The sequence below is a fragment of the Schistocerca serialis genome, unplaced genomic scaffold, assembly GCF_023864345.2.
Source record: "Schistocerca serialis cubense isolate TAMUIC-IGC-003099 unplaced genomic scaffold, iqSchSeri2.2 HiC_scaffold_1417, whole genome shotgun sequence".
Classification (NCBI taxonomy): Eukaryota; Metazoa; Arthropoda; class Insecta; order Orthoptera; family Acrididae; genus Schistocerca; species Schistocerca serialis.
In genome coordinates, this window is record NW_026047644.1 from 36873941 (window position 1) to 36893919 (window position 19979).

A 19979-nucleotide genomic window follows, 5' to 3' on the forward strand; every position below is an offset into this window, starting at 1 on the left:
AAGAACAGCGACCAAAAGACGCCGACACATGCTCGACCTGCTCCCTCCTCAACTATCTTGCCAATGACATCCTTCATCCACAGTTAGCGCATGCGTGACCACCATTCCAAATTTCATATTGATTTTCAAATATCGCAAATGTGAAGAACACAGTTCAGATAGTAGTAACTGAGCACCATTAGTTGTTGTTGTTGTTGTTGTTGTTGTTGTTGTTGTCTGCAGTCCTGAGATTGGTTTGATGCAGCTCTCCATGCTACTCTATCCTGTGCAAGCTTCTTCACCTCCCAGTCCCTACTGCAGCCTACATTCTTCTGAATCTGCTTAATGTATTCACCTCTTGGTCTCCCTCTACAGTTTTTACCCTCCACGCTGTCCTCCAATACTAAATTGGTGATCCCTCGATGTCTCGTAACATGTCCTACCAACCGATCCCTTCTTCTAGTCAAGTTGTGCCACAAGCTCCTCTTCTCACCAATTCTATTCAATACCTCCTCATTAGTTATGTGATCTACCGATCTAATCTTCAGCATTCTTCTGTAGCACCACGTTTCGAAAGAGTCTATTATCTACTTGTCTAAACTATTTATCGCCCACATTTCACTTCCATATGCGGCAACACTCCATACAAATACTTTCAGAAACGACTTCCTGACACTTAAATCTATACTTGATGTTAACAAATTTCTCTTCTTCAGAAACGCTCTCCTTGCCATTGCTAGTCTACATTTTACATCCTCTCTCTTCGACCATCATCAGTTATTTTGCTCCCCAAATAGCAAAACTCCTTCAAGTGTCTCATTTCCTAATCTAATTCCCTCAGCATCACCCTACTTAGACTACATTCCATTATCCTTGTTTTGCTTTTCTTGATGTCCATCTTATACCCTCCTTTCAAGACACTGTCCATTCTGTTCAACTGCTCTTCCAAGTCTTTTGCTGTCCCTGATGTTCGCCAATGACATTGTAATTCTGTCAAAGTTTTTATTTCTTCTCTGTGGATTTTAATACCTACTCCAAACTTTTCGTTTGTTTCCTTTATTGCTTGCTCAATATACAGATTGAATAACATCGGGGATAGGCTACAACCCTGTCTCACTCCCTTCCCAACCACTGCTTCCCTTTTATACCCCTCGACTCTTATATCTGCCATCTGCTTTCTGTAGTAATTGTAAATAGCTTTTCGCTCCCAGTATTTTACCCCTGCCACCTTCAGAATTAGAAAGAGAGTATTCCAGTCAACATTATCAAAAACTTTCTCTAAGTCTACAAATGCTCGAAATGCAGGTTTGCCTTTCTTTAAACTTTCTTCTAAGATAAGTCGTAGGGTCAGTATTGCCTCACATGTTCCAACATTTCTACGGAATCCAAACTGATCTTCATCAAGGTCAGCTTCTCAGTTTTTCCATTTGTTTGTAAAGAATTTACATTAGTAATTTGCAGCTGTGACGAATTAAACTGAGAGTTCGGTAATTTTCACATCTGTCGATGCCTGCTTTCTTCGGGATTGGAATTATTATATTCTTCTAGAAGTCTGAGGGGATTTCGCCTGTCTCATACATCTTGCTCACCTGATGGTAGAGTTTCATAAGGACTGGCTCTCCCAAGGCTGTCAGTAGTCCTAATGGAATGTTATCTATTCCCGGGGCCTTGTTTCGACTTAGGTCTTTCAGTGCTCTGTCAAACTATTCATGCAGTATCATATCTCCCATTGCATCTTCATCTACATCCTCTTCCATTTCCATAATATTGTCTCCAAGTACATTGCCCTTGTATAGACCCACTATATACTCCTTCCACCTTTCTGCTTTCCCTTCTTTGCTTAGAACTGGGTTTCCATCTGAGCTCTTGATATTCATGCAAGTGGTTCTCCTTTCTCCAAAGGTCTCTATAATTTCCCTGGAGGCAGTATCTATCCTACCTCTAGTGAGATAAGCCTCTACATCCTTAAATTTGTCCACTAGCCATCCCTTCTTAGCCATTTTGCACTTCCTGTCAATATCATTTTTGAGATGTTTGTATTTCTTTTTGCCTGCTTCATTTACTGCATTTTTATATTTTCTCCTTTAATCAATTAAATTCAATATTTCTTCTGTTATCCATGGATTTCTACTAGCCCTCATCTTTTTACCTACTTAATCCTCTGCTGCCTTCACTATTTCATCCCTCAAAGCTACCCATTCTTTTTCTACTGTATTTCTTTCCCCCATTCCTGTCAATTGTTCCCTATTGCTCTCCCTGAAACTCTGTACAACCTCTGGTTTAATCAGTTTATCCAGGTCCCATCTCCTTAAATTCCCACCTTTTTGCAGTTTCTTCAGTTTTAATCTACAGTTCATAACCAATAGATTGTGGTTAGAGTCCACATCCGCCCCCTGGAAATGTCTTACAATATAAAACCTGGTTCCTAAATCTGTCTTACCATTATATAATCTGATACCTTTGTGTATCTCCATTCTTTGTAGGTACATATTACATTTTATATTCTGCATGAACTGAAAATGTGATAGCTGCTCTGTAGATCATTTTTACTCTTATGTTTTATTCATTTATCTTTCTCATAAATGTTAATCCACAAATTGCTGTTTGAATGAATACAAAAGCAAAAACAGGTTAAATTCTGTAAATAATGGAGGTACTACCAGTGACCTGAACACGGTAGTGACACAGGTCAACACCATTGAGATGGGAAATAAATGCTACTACTTCTTCCAGGTTTCAAAATAAAAGGAGGTGAGAGCTAAACTTTTTGTGTTTTACATTTGCTAATTAGGCTCCCACACTTCGTTGTTTGGTGGTGGTGGTGGTGGTGGGGGGGGGGGGGGGGGGTGATAGTGAATGCAGCGATGTAAAATGTTCAGCCACATTTTGAAAGCTCCTGCTCTTCCACCATCATTGAGCACAATTTTTTTCTTTTTTTCTTCCTTTCTTTTTTCTTTCTTTCTTTTTTTCCTAACAAGAAAATAATGCTTCCATTAAAACCATTGTCTGCATCAGGAACACCATATTTTTATTATTCCTCTTAAGAATTTCAACCACCACCTACTCCCATCTGGTATTACATACAAAATTTTCTCTAAGATGCTCACCTCCTAAATTTCTCTCAACAAGAATTATCACTTGGTTTTGCTGAGATATTATTTTTGTTGTACTGGTATACACTGAATTTAAAAATCACAACCTTCAAATTCTAACTCTCAATTGGTTTGGTCTGCTGGATAGTAGTCACCAATTTAGTAAGAATCAAAGTGTATTATTATATGTGACAATATGACATCCCAGTAACAGCAAACCTTTGCCATGGAAAGTGCATCTCTTCCAGTAACTATGTACTACGTCTCCCAGTGAGTGATTGAGTTTGTGAGTACACTAATTGTGAATGCTACAGTGAAATGTTAAATGACTCAGTTACCCTCACAGTTTCCTGCACCAAGGGAAAAATAAACAAAATCAGAACCAATGTAGAAATTTTGCTTAAATTAGAATGATGAAGTATCGGTGCCTTACACAGCTGGTTTTTTAATTAACTTAAATGCTTCTTGATGTTCCTTATTCCATTTTCAAATGGAGATGGACTTGTGAAGATGAACAACTTTGAGGTTGAAAACTGTGATAGAAATTACATATACTGTGTGACTTTCAGTTGTCTACAGTATTTTGGCGCAGGAAATTTTCCCTATGGTTCTATTTTTGTCAGATCAGATATGATCCTGTACAAAGAAATGTGCCCAAGGAAATTGTTTTGTGACTTGGTGAATTCTTTTTTATCCATCTTTAATGTGACTCGTGCTACACTAAATGCTTAAATTACATAGCACAGTGTGTCTAAATGTTCTCCCTAAAGGCAGCACTAATTAGAATATGACCCACATAATGCTGAGTGTGTCAATTCTTCTCTTAGAACTTCTGTGAGTTCTGTCATAAAGGCTACTGATGATCCTGACAGACTGAAGGGTATTCGTTTAAACACGTAACATGTTCCATTCAACAGAAAGCCTGTGTTTTTCCAGCTATACCTTCATCTTCCAGTTGGTCACATTGCACAGTAAACCACATCACTGCACCATGAGCATCAGTTAGTAAATTCGCACTGCCATCCCTTTGTGCTACAGTGTGGATCGGATTAGAACATTCACTATCTCAGTGTTAAATTACCTGATTCTCCAACTTACCCTTAATTACTTTAACTACTGCTTTCTAGGGCAAGGGTACTGGATACAGTATGCTATGGAATGACTCACGATTCTTAACTACAGTCTTACAAGTGCAACATCTGATCAGACCAGGTGTTTTTAAAATGTATAGACCTTAATATTTTTACCTGTTTCTTCCATTTAGCTAGAGGCATGTCCACTAATGTTTGACTCATACTGTGAGGATTAGTGAGAGCATCTTCATCAATATTATTCTCCTGGAACTCGGTATCTTCCTCAGACTTACTTAAAGTTGCAGTTCCCCCTTTTGTCGAAAATGAATAAGCTCATATTTATGATTGCAGCTCCCTAATGGTCTCCCTTGTTGAATCCTGAAACACTCTTCTCTTGTGTTCCCTCCACTAGTCGGACAGAAATGAAGTGTAGGGGAATGCATTTACAAAGCTATTCAGAATCGGTCAATTCTGAGAAATAAACTGATATTAAGTGATCCAAAAATGAATTCCCTCTGCTCACACATACTTTCCTGAATTCTGGATTTTAACAGTGCCTGGTCTTCAATTATACAGGTTACTTTTCCAGCTCCATATTATGTGAAAATCAACACCTATTTCTTTCAGGCACTGTTTATATTGTATATGTTTCACAGATTTTTTGGTTGATATCAGATAATGCAGCACACTTTCTAAATAATTTAGAAGTATTTTCAATATTTTTGAACCTGCTTAAGGTTATTCAAAAAGATTACATAGAAACTGATGCAACTCTTTTTTTCCCAAAATGCTTCCTCAAATTGACATGCCATTTTAATCCAATGTAGCACATTTGAAGGAGACCAAATTTTTACCAGATATGCATGATATTATGGCTGAGGTGCTAGACCTATTTAATTCCACCTATTATGTATATTACAAGTATGGAAACATTGTATCTTACATTTTAACCTTTACAATTTTTATTCTAATAAAAATGTTACATTTTCTATAATTTAGTTGATTCTGCAATATACCTTATACCTACTACCTAACTATCAACTATTACAAGTTAAAGAAAAATATTAGAGCAATGGTATATAACTCGAGGAAATATTTGTACTTGAAATCTGAAAAATACAGGTTGTGGGAAATTGTGAATGAAGATGAGTCCAATTAAATCGTGCCTCAGAACATTGCTGAAGCATATTCTTCACCCTGCAGCATTTATTCATCTTCAAGCTCCCTCTTGGCCCTCCTTTTAGCACTTCTTGCTTCTTAGGTAACTTAAGAAGCTGAATCTTTCAGCTTCATGTACCCATTGTCCATCACACACAAGCAATTGATTTTCCATATTAGATACACATTTTATGCCTAAATTTCTCAGAGCTTCCAACCTTCCTATTACTCCATCATTAAAACATATCACTGCATCTAGTACACCATTTTTAATGTATTTAGTCTTAGAAAAACATTGTTGCGTAGTCCTTCCCATACGCAATGGTTGAAACTTTCATTTTTATTATGAGTGCCCCCCTGAAGACATTTACTAAGCAAAACAAGGTCACTCACATCTCTAAAAATTGGTTTTATTTTATTCATAACAGGCTCAGGAAGAGGATGCTTATAACAATATATCTGAATTTTTTTTTTCTTTATTGTAACCACACCAAGAATCAGCTCCCCTAGGGCAAAGTCCATGAACAGGGTGGTCATCTGTGGGCAACTCGTAAAAGTAGGTAGCCCATACAGCTTTTCTCATTGCTGTAACATCTTCAGAGTTGTTATGGACTGACCTTTAGATGACATGCACCTCTGAATGAAGGTCTATTTCAGTTTCTGTCAATCTGCTTTGGCCAGACAGAGATTTTCCATCCGATAGCAACTTTCCTTTCGTTTCTCATCATAGCTTCCTCAATCTAGCACCCATCCTCTTTTTGCATATTTCCACAACACTCCAGTTTAATGACTTCAGTGTCTATGGTGACACCTTAGTAACAAATTTTGTTGAAAGCTTTAGAGTCCCCATCGCCTAGGCACTTCGTATATGTAACATTATAAGTGGGCACCGACCTCTGAAATATTTTTTAGAGCTCCATCGCACTCCGTACCACCACTGTAACCACCATAATTCTTAGAACACTGACGTTCAATACATACTTCAGTGTTACCATCACAGGTGTGGCAGTTCTTAGATAAGCACTAATCATCAACTACTTTTCCATTCTCCAGAGAAGTACCACTTAAAACACCATTCAAGAAACAATGTCCTTGACATTGCTGTTGCACTTGATGGGACATGGCGATGTCCCTGGTTCCACTAATATTTACAGTGTCTTTAACTGCACATTTTGTAGATGCCTTAGGCGCAACTGTCAAGGCACCTAAAAGTATTTTTATGTACTTGTTGAACCTAGTTTGAGGAAGAGGAAGGTCCATCAAACCACAAAATGTTTGAGTAGCCTTTTCCCTTTTTGTATTGCACACATGCAGGCACTAACTTTAGATTCACACCATATGTATTATGCACAATGTTCAAAGTCATTTTTGAGGTTATTTATTGGAGGATGTACACAGAACAGCTACTTTTGATGCTAAACCCTTCCTGCTACCTTGTTGTTCAGTTATTTCCAGACAGCCTACACCGTCACGCTGCTTACATTTCCCCACTTCCTTTATCAAAGAAGAAAAAAATGCCCTCATCACCAACAACAAATCCACTACAGACAGCATCATTGTTAACAACAAATTTTAATCACTGGGAGGCATGGTGGGAATTTCTCCCCAAAGAAATGATACATAAGTTACTTTCAACAGTGTGGCTTGCTTTGTCATATATGTAGCACTTGGGCAACAGACATTCAGTAACACGTGCGTAAACTGTTTCAGCAGAACAGTGGTAAATACTAACAAAGATAATCATTTACAGACACTAGAAACCTGCACTGTTACTAACATATACAATGTACCATACGAATAATCACTGGAAACAGAAAGTTCACTGTTCTTCCCAAAATAATACTGGTTTTTGCAACAGAAATAAAGGGGGTGTGGTGGCATACATGTCCATAACTCTAAAATTTGCTATATGTAGGTCATTTTTCATTTGAAACCCTATAATGTACATATATCAATGTAATCTGGAAAGACTATAGAATTTAATAAAGTCATTAAAAAATTTAAGTTTTTCCACCAATTAAAAGTACCCAGTATCCTCAATGGGTTTACTTTGATTGTTTACAGCAATGGCAATATGCGAATTATTAACAGGAAATACCGAAAATGCAATGAGGTAGATTTTCCATAATAATTCCCTTTCTCCCCAACGAAATGGCTGTTACATCCATAATTCAGCATATTTGGACCTTCACAAAAGGCATTAAAATGTATTTATGATGCTTTGTTTCCTCCCTCTATAAGTCTTCTTTCACTTCAGTGAAAGGTTTGCACTTGGTAGTGTTCATTGTGACTTCTGATCCATTTCCGACAACTTCAGTTGTGGAGTGACCCATTTCCAAAGCTTTTTTTTAGTTTGCTGAATCAAGACTTCTCATATTATGACTTGGGCTTGTGGAAATTCTAGCCATTATTTTTGCACTCTTTCTCTGGCATATGTTGGAATTTTTGGTTTTTAGTCCTGTTGCTTTTCACAAAACCAAAATTTGTTTAAGAATGTGGCTTAAAATTCTTCACCTTTGGAATAATTTTTGGTTACACAGATGACCCGGATATGTGCTTAACATTACATGTGGCTAATGCATGTGTCTATTTTGCCCTGTTTCGTTTAATGTCTCTGAAATAAATGGATGAACTGTTTGAACCCAACCATGGCATACATCCTGTGGCCTTTTTTGATTGTCCTGAAAGTTGCGTCATCTACAATTATTTGAGTTGCATTATCAATGTTAGTCTCCACTTTGTTTAATGCTGCATTAAAGTTGTGCAGTAGCAGCCCTCTATTTATTCCATCGACACTTCCTCATAGTGTATGACTTGCTTGTGGATTTCATTTTCTCCAGTGCACACTACCACTCACCCACAACCTCTATTGACATTTTTTGCCATGTGTGCTACTGTACATTAATGCTGTCAGGGATATTACATTCAAAGATGTATGGGTACTGCTCCCTTCTTTAGTTACAGTGGTACTTTGTAACTATGACATCACTTTCTAGTCACTTTCTCCTTGCACATAGCTGATCTCCATTATTTGTATGACTTCATTGTTGGACAACCATGTTAACATGCATAAACAGTATCTTTCCTAGAATTAGGCCTTTGGTTCAACTAATGCTTCAATGTTTAGTTGACATGTTTTAATACTTGGTTTCACTTCTGTAGATGTTTGGCACAGGTAAAGAGCTCTTGATGAGTCATTCCTTTCTTGACGTATGTACTTCTCATGTAGTTGGGAGATTAGCCAGTTGTGTTCTTTTTTGTAGTACCACCCAGGGATCACATGGAGAGTCCTTTGAGGTTGACACATGCACTTGTGAAGCTACATTGACCCCTGATATAGCTAACAAGCTTCATAACTGACATAAGGTTAATAAAAGTATATCTTATGTTGGATAAGTAGTTTATAAACATATATTACAACATAGTGATTCAAGAGAAAGTTATGTAATTTAGTTTTTAATAGATATTTACTATTCCATAAGATTTTCAGCTCAGTGGGAAGGAGGTCGAGAATTTTTACAGCAGCATACATAGCATCTCGCTGCAGCAGAGACAGTGTACATAATTCTTTGTTTAGTGCCACACCTGTGAGCTGCTGAGTTCTGTCACAAAGGATCCAGTCTCCAGGAACACTATACGTTAGAGAAAATAAGTGTTGAGAAGCAGTAGCAAATATTCTCAGCTGGCTAAATTATTTGCAATGAGAGTTTCATGGACTCATTCTATATATGACTATTTTCACTGCTCAGCAGGGAGATTATAGTTTGATTAAGGAAGAGTTCCCCCAGGGCATATTTCTATGTGACACTATAGACTGCACAGAAGCAGAATAAGCTACCTGTCTGACCCCTTCATCATCCAGAATGAGAGAACAAAAGCTGCTGAGCTGACACTCTGCTCAGCGTGATAAATGTGACATTACTTGCATGATTTGCAGTGGATGTCAATGCCCAATAACTTGATGGTATCAACTGATAATATGCTGGTTATTCAGTGTCACTGGGTATTTTGTCTGGCTTTTTGTGAGTTCATGTAAATTGCATAAAATTTAACATGTTTATATTGGCAGGAAGGGAGTTAATGAACCTGTTTCAGAAGTTTTGGAAATGTTATTGGAGACTGTGTTTGACAGATATTCTGTTACAATGATGGTGTCATCTGTAAACATGGTACATTTCCACTATACACCATTCACTACTGCAGGCAGATCTTAGCATGAATCAGAGATGATGAAGGACTCGGAAGGACAGAAGGTGTTTCTTTACCCAAACTCTGTTCCAGCTGTACTACTAGATGACTTACCAGGTTCATGACACACAGTACCAGTTGCATGTAGCCTATATAAGTGCTTTCTTTGATTTTCAGTATTTAATACAAATGCAGAGTGAATTTAAATCCCTGCCATAATTTAGTACTTATTTGTTGCAACAAAAGTTTTACCCTGTAGGACGAGTATTACAATCGGAAACTGTGCATGCACGTCTTGCAGCAGTGTTGCTAGAGTTGCGCTATTTATACATACTGTAAACATCCAATGTTTCATAGTGAGAGCACTTTGTGATTTCCAAGAACTTCAAACATAATTTCAAACTTCTCCTAAATGCTAAATGTCAGAACATAATTGTGCATTTGCAAAGCAGTCAGAAGTATGAAGTTGTTATATACATTGTAGTTTGATTCCTTAAACGTACTGAGTACGTTTTATATGGAAGATACTTGTTGTGCATCATAATTTGAGCATATTTTTACAATAATGTGGCTCGTCACTCATGCCTGAAATTCTCTTATGCAGATGTAACAATAGTATATATCCTAAATGATTACTAAGTATTATTAGAAGTTTCAGTTATAGGTTTCTCTTCTAACTGTACTTCACAGATAATTAATGGATACACGTGTTGGCTGAAATGTATTGTGCCATTGTCCTAATAATTAGAATGTTAGTAGTCTGTTACAACGATACATGCATTAAAACTTGAAAAAGCAGTTCATGATGTACATACATTTCTACTAAGCTGCAATCTTTCAAGATTGACAGAGCACTTTACTATACTAATATGATGCATATTTTATAATACTAAAGTATGAGATGGCAATCGTGAGTGACTGGATATTATCAGTCGTCTCACTGCATACAGTTGTTGCTAACATTCCAGTAACAGTGTTTATACCATTTTGGTATATTTTAGAATGTAAGATTCAACTGACACTAATTGGCACAACAGAAAACTATGTAATGTGCCTTGGCATACAGTATCGGAAGACTTGTATATTGTTTTCTAATGTGTCTGTGGTGGAAATTGGAAGAGCTGATTAATCCCTCATTCTGTGTTGATGTTACTGGTAGATTCGATTAGTTGTAGTTTACACATGATCCAGTATGGTTCTGAGGTGAAAGGACAGGATCTTCATTCTTAAATTATACTAGGTATGGATATTTTCACATACTGTACTGCTCCTTCCTTTGTTTTTGGTACAGAACATACTGTTGTTCATGTGTGCCTGTGTGTGTGGGCTGTTCATTATCTGTATATCACATTTCATGGAACATGGTGCGTATTTTCCAGTGCAGTCTACAGTGGACGATGTTTTCTTTTACAAAATGATTATCATATTTGGAGGCTGCGGACGTGCATATAATCAAACTTGTTAAATGTAGCTACCATAACTGCTGGTCAAGAAGGTATGGGAGTTTGTTAATGACATTGTAAATATGATTGTTATTAGTTTTTAAATTTTATTTATTCATAGAAAACTTACTTTAGCATAATTTAGAAACTCAGAGCAATTTGTGGAATGTTATATTTACCATGTGTTAGGTAACCTGTGTATACAGGCAATTACCATATTTTGTGTTGGTTAAATTGTTATCTGTGCACGTTCATACCATTACCACAATAGCAGTATGTTTTCCTAAAATTCTAGTTTCTCTCAACTTTGTCATTATATAGAAAAGCATCATACAGAAATATCAGTCTGCATTTGTAACCCAATGTAGGAGGGGCATTCACTAAGTAATGGAACATTTTTCTATTCATGTTTCTATTCCAGTTCAAAAAAATGTGCACGAAACGTCTTTGGATATGATGAAACTATAGGAGCTGAAGTAGGAATATTCCACAAAGTTCCATTAAGTGGCAGCACTAATTGTGCCTTAAAAATTGTTTATAACAGAGGTATGTTCCAAGCAGGGACCTGTTGAGTTTTCAGTGCAAAAGCAGACCATCACAGTTATTCATAGGCACTTGCAGTTGTGACTCTGCTGTGTCGGAACATGCAAACACTCTGAGGGTGATCTGGCAATCACAATGGATGGAACAATCTTGTTTCTCAGCTGGACATATCTGATGTTAGTGCAGACACAGTTGTCCACCAGTTAGGGTAATCAAAGATGTGCCCTGCTCTGTTCCGGCAAACTAGAGATGGTAAAGACCAACGAACGACCATCTGTGCCAAACAGACTGTGCATTAGGAGGGTTATAGTGATAATTTTTGTTGAATTTGTCAGACGGTGAAACACTTTGAACTGAGAAACAAAACAGCAATCCACAGAGTAGTGCCACATCACCTCCTCTGAAGAAAAAGTTCAAAGCTGCATCCTCAACCAATGAAGTCATGGTGGTGGTCTTCTGAAATTTTGAAGTTGTTATTCTTTGTGCTTACCTCCATCATAATGTAGTGTTCTGCACTACCATCAGGAAGTTGAAAAATGACTTCAGCATGTAGATCACCACAAAAAAAATTGAAATGAACTTTTCCTTCTCCATGGCATGGCAACACTGCACCAAGTCTGCACACGTTAGAGGAGCACACATACTTCATTGGGACAAAGAAACAAAAGCCAGAAGGTGCGATATCCAGACTGTTGTGTGGACAAGGAAGAACTATCCATTGAAGGACGCTCTCTACAGAAAGCAGTGTGTGGATGATAGGGTAGTTGTTGAAGCAACAAGATGGCACCAATGTCAATCAGTAGATTGGTGTCGCACAGGTATACAAGGCCTCCCAGAAAGGTGGCATAAGGCCATCAAATTGAACGGAAATTATGTTGAAAACTCAGGTTTTGTATCAAAGATGATAGGAAATAATATGGTGTCACGGAATCCTGAATAGAACCAACGTGCTTTCTGAAAAATTGTTGCATTACTTACTGTATATCCCTCATACAATTAATTGAGCATTTTAGACAATCCAATGTTCCAATTTAGTAATGTAGGACATACTATTTTGTGTATTATGATCAGCTCAAACAAGCTGCATAGTTATTTAAATTGTAATAGGTGCTAATAATTTCTTTTAACACTTATTATTTAATGTTAGCTGAGGTGTAGCCTGTACTGGCTACAGATGCTTGTTAGATGTTAAATTTCATTAATGTGTCTGTGTTGTAAAAATAAAATTTCAAACAATTCAATATCAGCAAGGTACCAGTTACTTGGAAGGAATATCTAACAGCATACATCAGTGCATAAAGTGCTGTTATATTTTTGAATAATTTAATGTTGCACTTCTGTATATTTACCCATTGTTAATTGTACCATGACCAAACAATGTACATGCAATGTTAGGAAACATGGTATTGCCAACTTGTTGGCTCAGCATAAACATGTAAATCTCACAGTATTAAATTTGACATGATCTTTGGTTTTAAATGTGGTCAAATACCACTTGCCATAAACAGAACAATCATGTGTGTCTCACTATTACCTTTCTAGAAATGTCTGACATTACTTCCACTTACTTGTCAGACATATTCTGTTTTCTTTCCTGTCGGTCTCACTTGACCAACTCTTGATCTTTTCGACCCCAATGGTATTAGGTTGCGAGGCCAGAGGGTGTCTTTCATTTTCTTTATTTAATCTTCTCTCTGATGGAAGGAGGACATGCTCATGTATTGAAGAACAAGAACAAGATGAAGAGGAAGCAGTTGTGATACAATCTAGTATCTCCTCAAAGTGTCTGGAGAAATCTTCAGCAATACTTGTATCAGAACAGAGTGATGACCATGCTGTGGTGGAGCATTATTAAATTTCCGTGAAGTTGTGCAAAAGACTGGACATCCCTGATGGACACAAAAGTAATTTGGAGGTGCCAGATGTTTGGAGAAGACTGAAATAGAAATGAGGACAGGACTTTGTGATGGAGCAGTGTTGAAAGTATGAGGTACTGCTGTATCTCCTCACAAGAGAGTATCTTCTTGCTAAACAGTTTCCCAGATGCTACTATGTTCAGAGTGATGTCTCTCATCCGAGACCTCGTGGATGTCTGCTCTGCTCTGCTACTATCATTTGTATTTTGGTGTCCACTACTGGGAGACAGGTAATTGTCATCATGGGTGAATGTTCTCCAAGGCTGCTAACAGGAAGACGACACAAGGTCCAGCTAGCATTGTCAGATTCCTGAAGTACCTTTACCTGCAGCCTATCACTTTGGGAAGGCACCAAACTGTCTCACATCAGAAGCCCTACTTGCTGAGCATCACACTTTTTCCAGCCATTTGCATGCCTCACCTTCCCAAAAATGTGCATCAGCATTATAAAAGCCAGAGCACAAATGTATTAAGGGTAGCTCACGAGTGTCGTCAACTAAAAGTTGTGGAATCTCCATCATGTGTCGACACTGTAGCTACTCACAGCACTTCGTATTGGTCAGAAAGTGATGTTAAGTGGTTGTGGATATCACTATTGTCTGGTGTGGAAGGAGCCAGCTTAAAATAAATATTGTGCAAGTTTCCAGTGTTAACCCAGCACTTCAGATGTGGAATTCCCTTCCAGATGTTTTAAGACACATCCAGTGAGACCTGGTGTGGTTAGGCAGGATCACATAACTTCAGAATTAAATGGATAATAGAAATGGTAAAGTCGCTATTTTGGTCATTTATTTATTTAGTCTTAAATGCCTTATGCTTCTGGGATATTTTCATTGGTGTTACATACATTTAATGTAAAATATGCAATCTGTTGTAAACCTGCCACAGATTCCTCTTGCTGTACCCAGGGCATGTCAGAATTCCTATTACAGGTGTATAAGAGTTATAGAAGGGACTTTGTATGTTTCCAGACATGGGTTCATTAATGAAACCTGGTGGATAAAGTTTGCTCTAGAACCTCTCTGTAATAGGAATTGTGAAACACTCTGGAATTATTAGTGAGCAGGTGGATGGCATGTGTTAAGTGTAGACTTACTGAGGCTCAATAGTCACAAAAATCTTGCATTTAAGAAGCTTTGCTTTAGTCTCACCTAATCAATATAAATATGCAATAATACAAAAACATCATTATTTGGTGAAGTCCATATGATTCTCAGTTTAGATATCTTTTGTAGTAATATCACCTCAGTTTGGAGTTTTCAGTTATCAACTTCCATGTTTCCCTTTTAAATTCAGTATTACAGTGGTGAAGAATGTGACTGAAACACAACAGGTAATATTACAATAGTTTGTTCATAAATATATTCTGAGTGCATGTGCTGTCAGCAAGAATGTATATATGGCACACTTACTCTGTTACAACAAACTTTTTTGTGGTTCACAAGTTACTGCAATAATGTCTTTGTATTCATAATATCCCTGTTGTGATAATCATATGTACACAAATTATAGTGATATTTGCATGTTCCTGTTGTTCATATGTGAAAATTTAGTACCTTACCATCCAGATTTTGTAAAGGTATCAACAAATTGCCAATTGTTCAGACTCTGATGCCCTTTTATACACAAGAGTTAATCTTCTGACTGGTTTGCAAATAAGTTAATGAGCTCAATGTTTCGCTTCAAGCATAATTGCAAACATTTGCTTGACGTTTTCTTCCTTAAATGCTTGAAGTCGTCAGAAGTCTGTAAGTGCACTCATCCTGAAATACTCAACAAATAATGTTACACTGCCTTGACAAGCACACAGTTTCCCACTGTACTACTGGCCAATATCTACTCGCTAAGACGTATAATCTAACATCAAAAATGTCTTGTTGTGTTAAAGTCCATCAATAATTAAGCAAAATATTTTTGTAGTTCCTGGAAGGCTTTAATTAGGCAACGTGCGACTGGTACTGGGTTCCAGGATATACAACTGAATCTCCCGTACCACAGTGTAAGAGTTCACTTGAAGGTCAGTTACTGGAATAACATTAGTTTAATAAGTGATGTGATTTGTTATGTGTATCCTGTGCATAGAAAGTCAGTTTCGCAATACTGTCTGATTGTAAAGTGACTTATTATGTCAAAAAAGCCTTGTTATTAATATAGTGCATCTTCATTGGGGCTCTTCTCTGTTTTTTATTACACTAGCCATTGGCTACAGATTTTTCTCCATCAGATGCATGTGTCCATGCATGTCCACTCAATGCACATTTCTTACTTAATGTGTAAGAATTTTGGGTACATGAACATTGATTAGTGTAGATCTTGTTTGTGTACATGGTTGTTGGGTGGTCATAAATCATTATCTCAATCCATTAATTTATGGCTAAAGTTAGAAGCAGTTCCCAGCTGTGGAAGGTTCTTGATTCTCCTACGTCATATCTTTACTTAAACATGTTCCATTCTTCTTCTGATACTGATCACTGCAATACAGGGGACCAAGTATACAAAGTGTCTGTTAACTGTTGTTGTTTGAATATGAACTTCTGTTAGTGGATACAGGACTCGGAGCATGTGAGTGTGGACTACCACAATCCAAAGACCCACAAATACCATCAAAAGCATGAGACAGCTGTTTCCATAAGTTGTTCCTCCGTGATTTACTTGTAATTATGTTGGGGGATCTGATCGGGTCATTACTAAGATAGTGAGCTGCAGTAGGTTGGATTTAGCAGTTTACTCCCATTGACTTGCAATGTAGGGGAAGTTAGACATGTTTGCACACTTCCATTCTTTCACTGTTCATCTCTATTAGTGTGATTCAGTAACTTTACGATTGGATAGAAGGCAAAGAGCTTGAGTAGTTCTCTAGAATGTTTCTAAATACTTTCAATGTGCCTATTTAGAGAGATCGCTATACTCACATTCATTTCCTGTGGTGGATTAAATGTACTAAGCAACCAGTAGGAATAAATGGAATCAGTACTGATGTAGAAATTTCTTCTTAAATCAGGATGATGAAGTACTGGTGCCTCATGCAGCTGGTTTTTAATTAACTCAAATGCTTCTTGATATTCCTTATTCCATTTCCAGATGGAGATGGACTTGTGAAGATAAAAAAAATCAAGGATGAATACTGTGATAGAAATTGCATGAAATGAAATGAGAGATTTTTCAGTTGTCTACAGCATATTTGTGCAGGAAAATTTCTCACTGGTTTCATTTTCATCAGATCAGATATGATTCCACACAAAGAAATGACATGCCCAGGGAAATTGTTTTGCAATTTGGCAAATTCTTATTTATCCATCCTTAATGTGACTCTTGCTCCACTAAACACTTCAATTACATGGCACAGAATGTCTAAATGTGCTCTCTAAAGGCAGTACTAATTTGTATACTGCCTACATAATGTTAAGTGTGTCAATGGTTTGAATGGCTCTGAGCACTATGGGACTTAACATCTATGGTCATCAGTCCCCTAGAACTTAGAACTACTTAAACCTAACTAACCTAAGGACATCACAGAACACCCAGTCATCACGAGGCAGAGAAAATCACTGACCTCACCGGGAAGCGAGAACGCTACCACACGACCACGAGCTGCGGACTAAGTGTGTCAATAATTCTTCTCTTTGAACTTCGCTAAGTGCTGTCATAAAGGCCACTGATGATACTGACAGACCAAAGGCCATTCTTTTAAACTGGTAACACCTTCCACTCCACAGAAAGCCTGTGTTCTGCCTGCTATGCCTTCATCTTCCAGTTGGTCACATTGTACAGTAAACTGCATCATTTCTCCATGAGCATCAGTTAGTAAATGCACACTGCCATCTTCTTTTGTTACAGTGGGGATTGGAATAGAACCTTCCCTACCTGAGTTATAAATTATCTGATTCTTAATTGCTTTATTAACTACTACTTTCTAGGGCAAGGTTACTGGGTACAATTTGCTATGGAATGACTCGTGATTCTTAACTGGAGTTTCACAAGCGCATCATCTGATAGGACCAGGTGTTTTTAGAACAGATCAAAATAACACCCTTGTATTTTTACCTGTTCCTCCCATTTACCTTCAGGCATGTCCACTAATGATTGAATCATATTTTGAGTACTAGTCACAGCATCTTAATCATTATTATTCTCCTGCAGACCAGCATTTCCTCAGACTTCCTTGAAGATGCAGTTCCCAAGCTCATATTTATGAATGGAGCACCCTAATTGTCTCCCTTGATGAATCCTGAAACTATCTCCTCTTCTGTTCATTTCTGTCTGACTAGTGGAAGGAAGTGCAAGAGAATGCGTTTACAAAGCTATTCAGAATCAGCCAACTCTAAGAACTAAACTGATGTCAAGTGATGCTAAAATGAATACACTCTGCTTGTACATACTCTCCTGAATTCTGAAATTTAATAGTGCCTGGCCTTTGGTGGGATTGCATTGATTGTTTACAGCAATGGCAATATGGAAATGATCAACAGGAAATATTCAAAATGCAAGGATGTAGATTTTCTGTAATAGCTCCCATCTTCCTCGCATGAAAAGCATTAAAATGTATTCATGTTTCCATTTCTCGTTCCTCTATAAATCCTAACTCACTACAGTGACAGGTTTGCACTAGGATGTGTTCTGACTCATTTCTGACAATTTCAGTTTCTGAGTGGCCAGCTTCCAAAATTCATTTAGTTTACTGTATCATAACTTCACATATTACAGCTTCAGCTGCATGACTTCAGCTTTGGAATACCTGGCCATTGGTTTTGCACTCTCTCTGGCATATGTTGGAAGTATTTTATTTTCAATCCTGCTTTTTTTTTTTTCACAAAACCAAAATTTGTTTATGAAGGTGGTTTAAATTCTTCAGAATTGGAATAAATTTTTGTTAAACAAATGACCCAGATATTTGCTTAACATTACATCTGGCTAACTCACATGTCTACTTTGCCCTGTTTGGTTTAATGTTTCTGAAATGTTTGAACTGTTTGAACCCAACCAAGGTGAACACCCTGTGCCCATTTTTGATTGTCCTGAGAGTTCCATTATCTGCGGTTATTTGAGGTGCATTGTCAATGTTAGTCTCTATTTTGTCTAATGCTGCATTAATTTTGTGTAGTAGAAGCTCTTTATTTATTCCTTTTCATCCTTTGTCACAGTCTGAGGATTTCTGGTGAATTTTGTCTTTTACACAATGCACAGCTGCTCACCTACAACCTCTACAGATATTTCTTGTCACACGCGCTACTGCACATTGATGCTTGCTAGCCACGTTCCTCTTGTATGTAGCTGATCTCCATGATTAGTATGGCTTTGCTGTTGGACAACCATGTTGATAACATGCTTAAACAGTATCTTCCCTAGAATTTGGTTGGTTCAACTAATGCCTTCATTGTTGAGTTGACATGTTTTAATACTTGGTCTCACTTCTGTAGATGTTAGGCCCTGCTAAAGAGCTTTTGATGTGATGAGTCATTTCTTCCCTGACTGGTATGTACTTCTCATGTAGTCAGGTTAGCTAGTTGTCGGTTTTTTAGTAACACCCATAGACCACGTGTAGGGTCCGTTTAGGTTGACACGTGCACATGTGAAGCTGCATTGCCCCCTGAAGTACTTTTATTAACCTTTTGTCAGTTATGAAACTTGTTAGGTATATCTTATGTTGGATAAGTAGTTCATAAACACATTGTACAACAGTCATTAAAGATACACTTATGGAATAGTAAATAACTATTCAAAACTGAGCAATATGAGAAAACAACAGAAGGTTTCCAGCTCCATGGGAAGGAGGTTGAAAATTTTTACAGCAGCATACATTGAATCTCTCTGCAGCAGTGGCACTGCACATAATTCTTTAGTTTAGTGCCACACATGTGAATTGTTTCTAGAGACTGCATCCTTGGTGACAGAACTCGGCAAGATTTTCTGTGGTGGATTAAACGTAATAAGTGTAGCTGTGGGAAGCACTTTCATAGCCTCTCACAGCCAAACACCACTGCGTTTTGTAACAGGCCTACTCTCCAATTTATCACCCTTAAGGAAAACACAGTTGCAGTAAATGTTAGTACACAACAACAGAAGAACCCACATAAGCCACAGTCTTATTGGTGGATGTGGTCTGCCAGACTGCTGATCTGACTCGTGGAGCAGTTAACAACCTGTTGCAGCTTCTCGTTGTTTTCAACTTTTATTAGAACTATCAAACCCTCAGCAAATACGATAACTTTATGTTCTTCTACACTTATATGCATTATGTTCAGCTGCTTTGCCTTTTGGTCACTTTACCTAGAGTACCATCTGCTAATGACGCTGTAATACACAGAAACATATAATCATTTAGGAACTCTTGGAGGATACATGTTGACCTGGACTGAATTTCTATTTAGTATGATGAACGGCAGCTTGTTCCACATGAAAAAAATGTAAGTGGATGTGGACGAGTAGGAGAAACAAGCCATTAATGTTCAAACACGGTATCGGTACTGTGATGCTTGACACCATGTTCATCCACATGACTAATCTGCTATTCAGAATAAAGTGCGTGCAGAGGGATCATTGACTGACCTTCAAGCTATCTTTTCCGTTCCACTCACGGACAGCATGGGG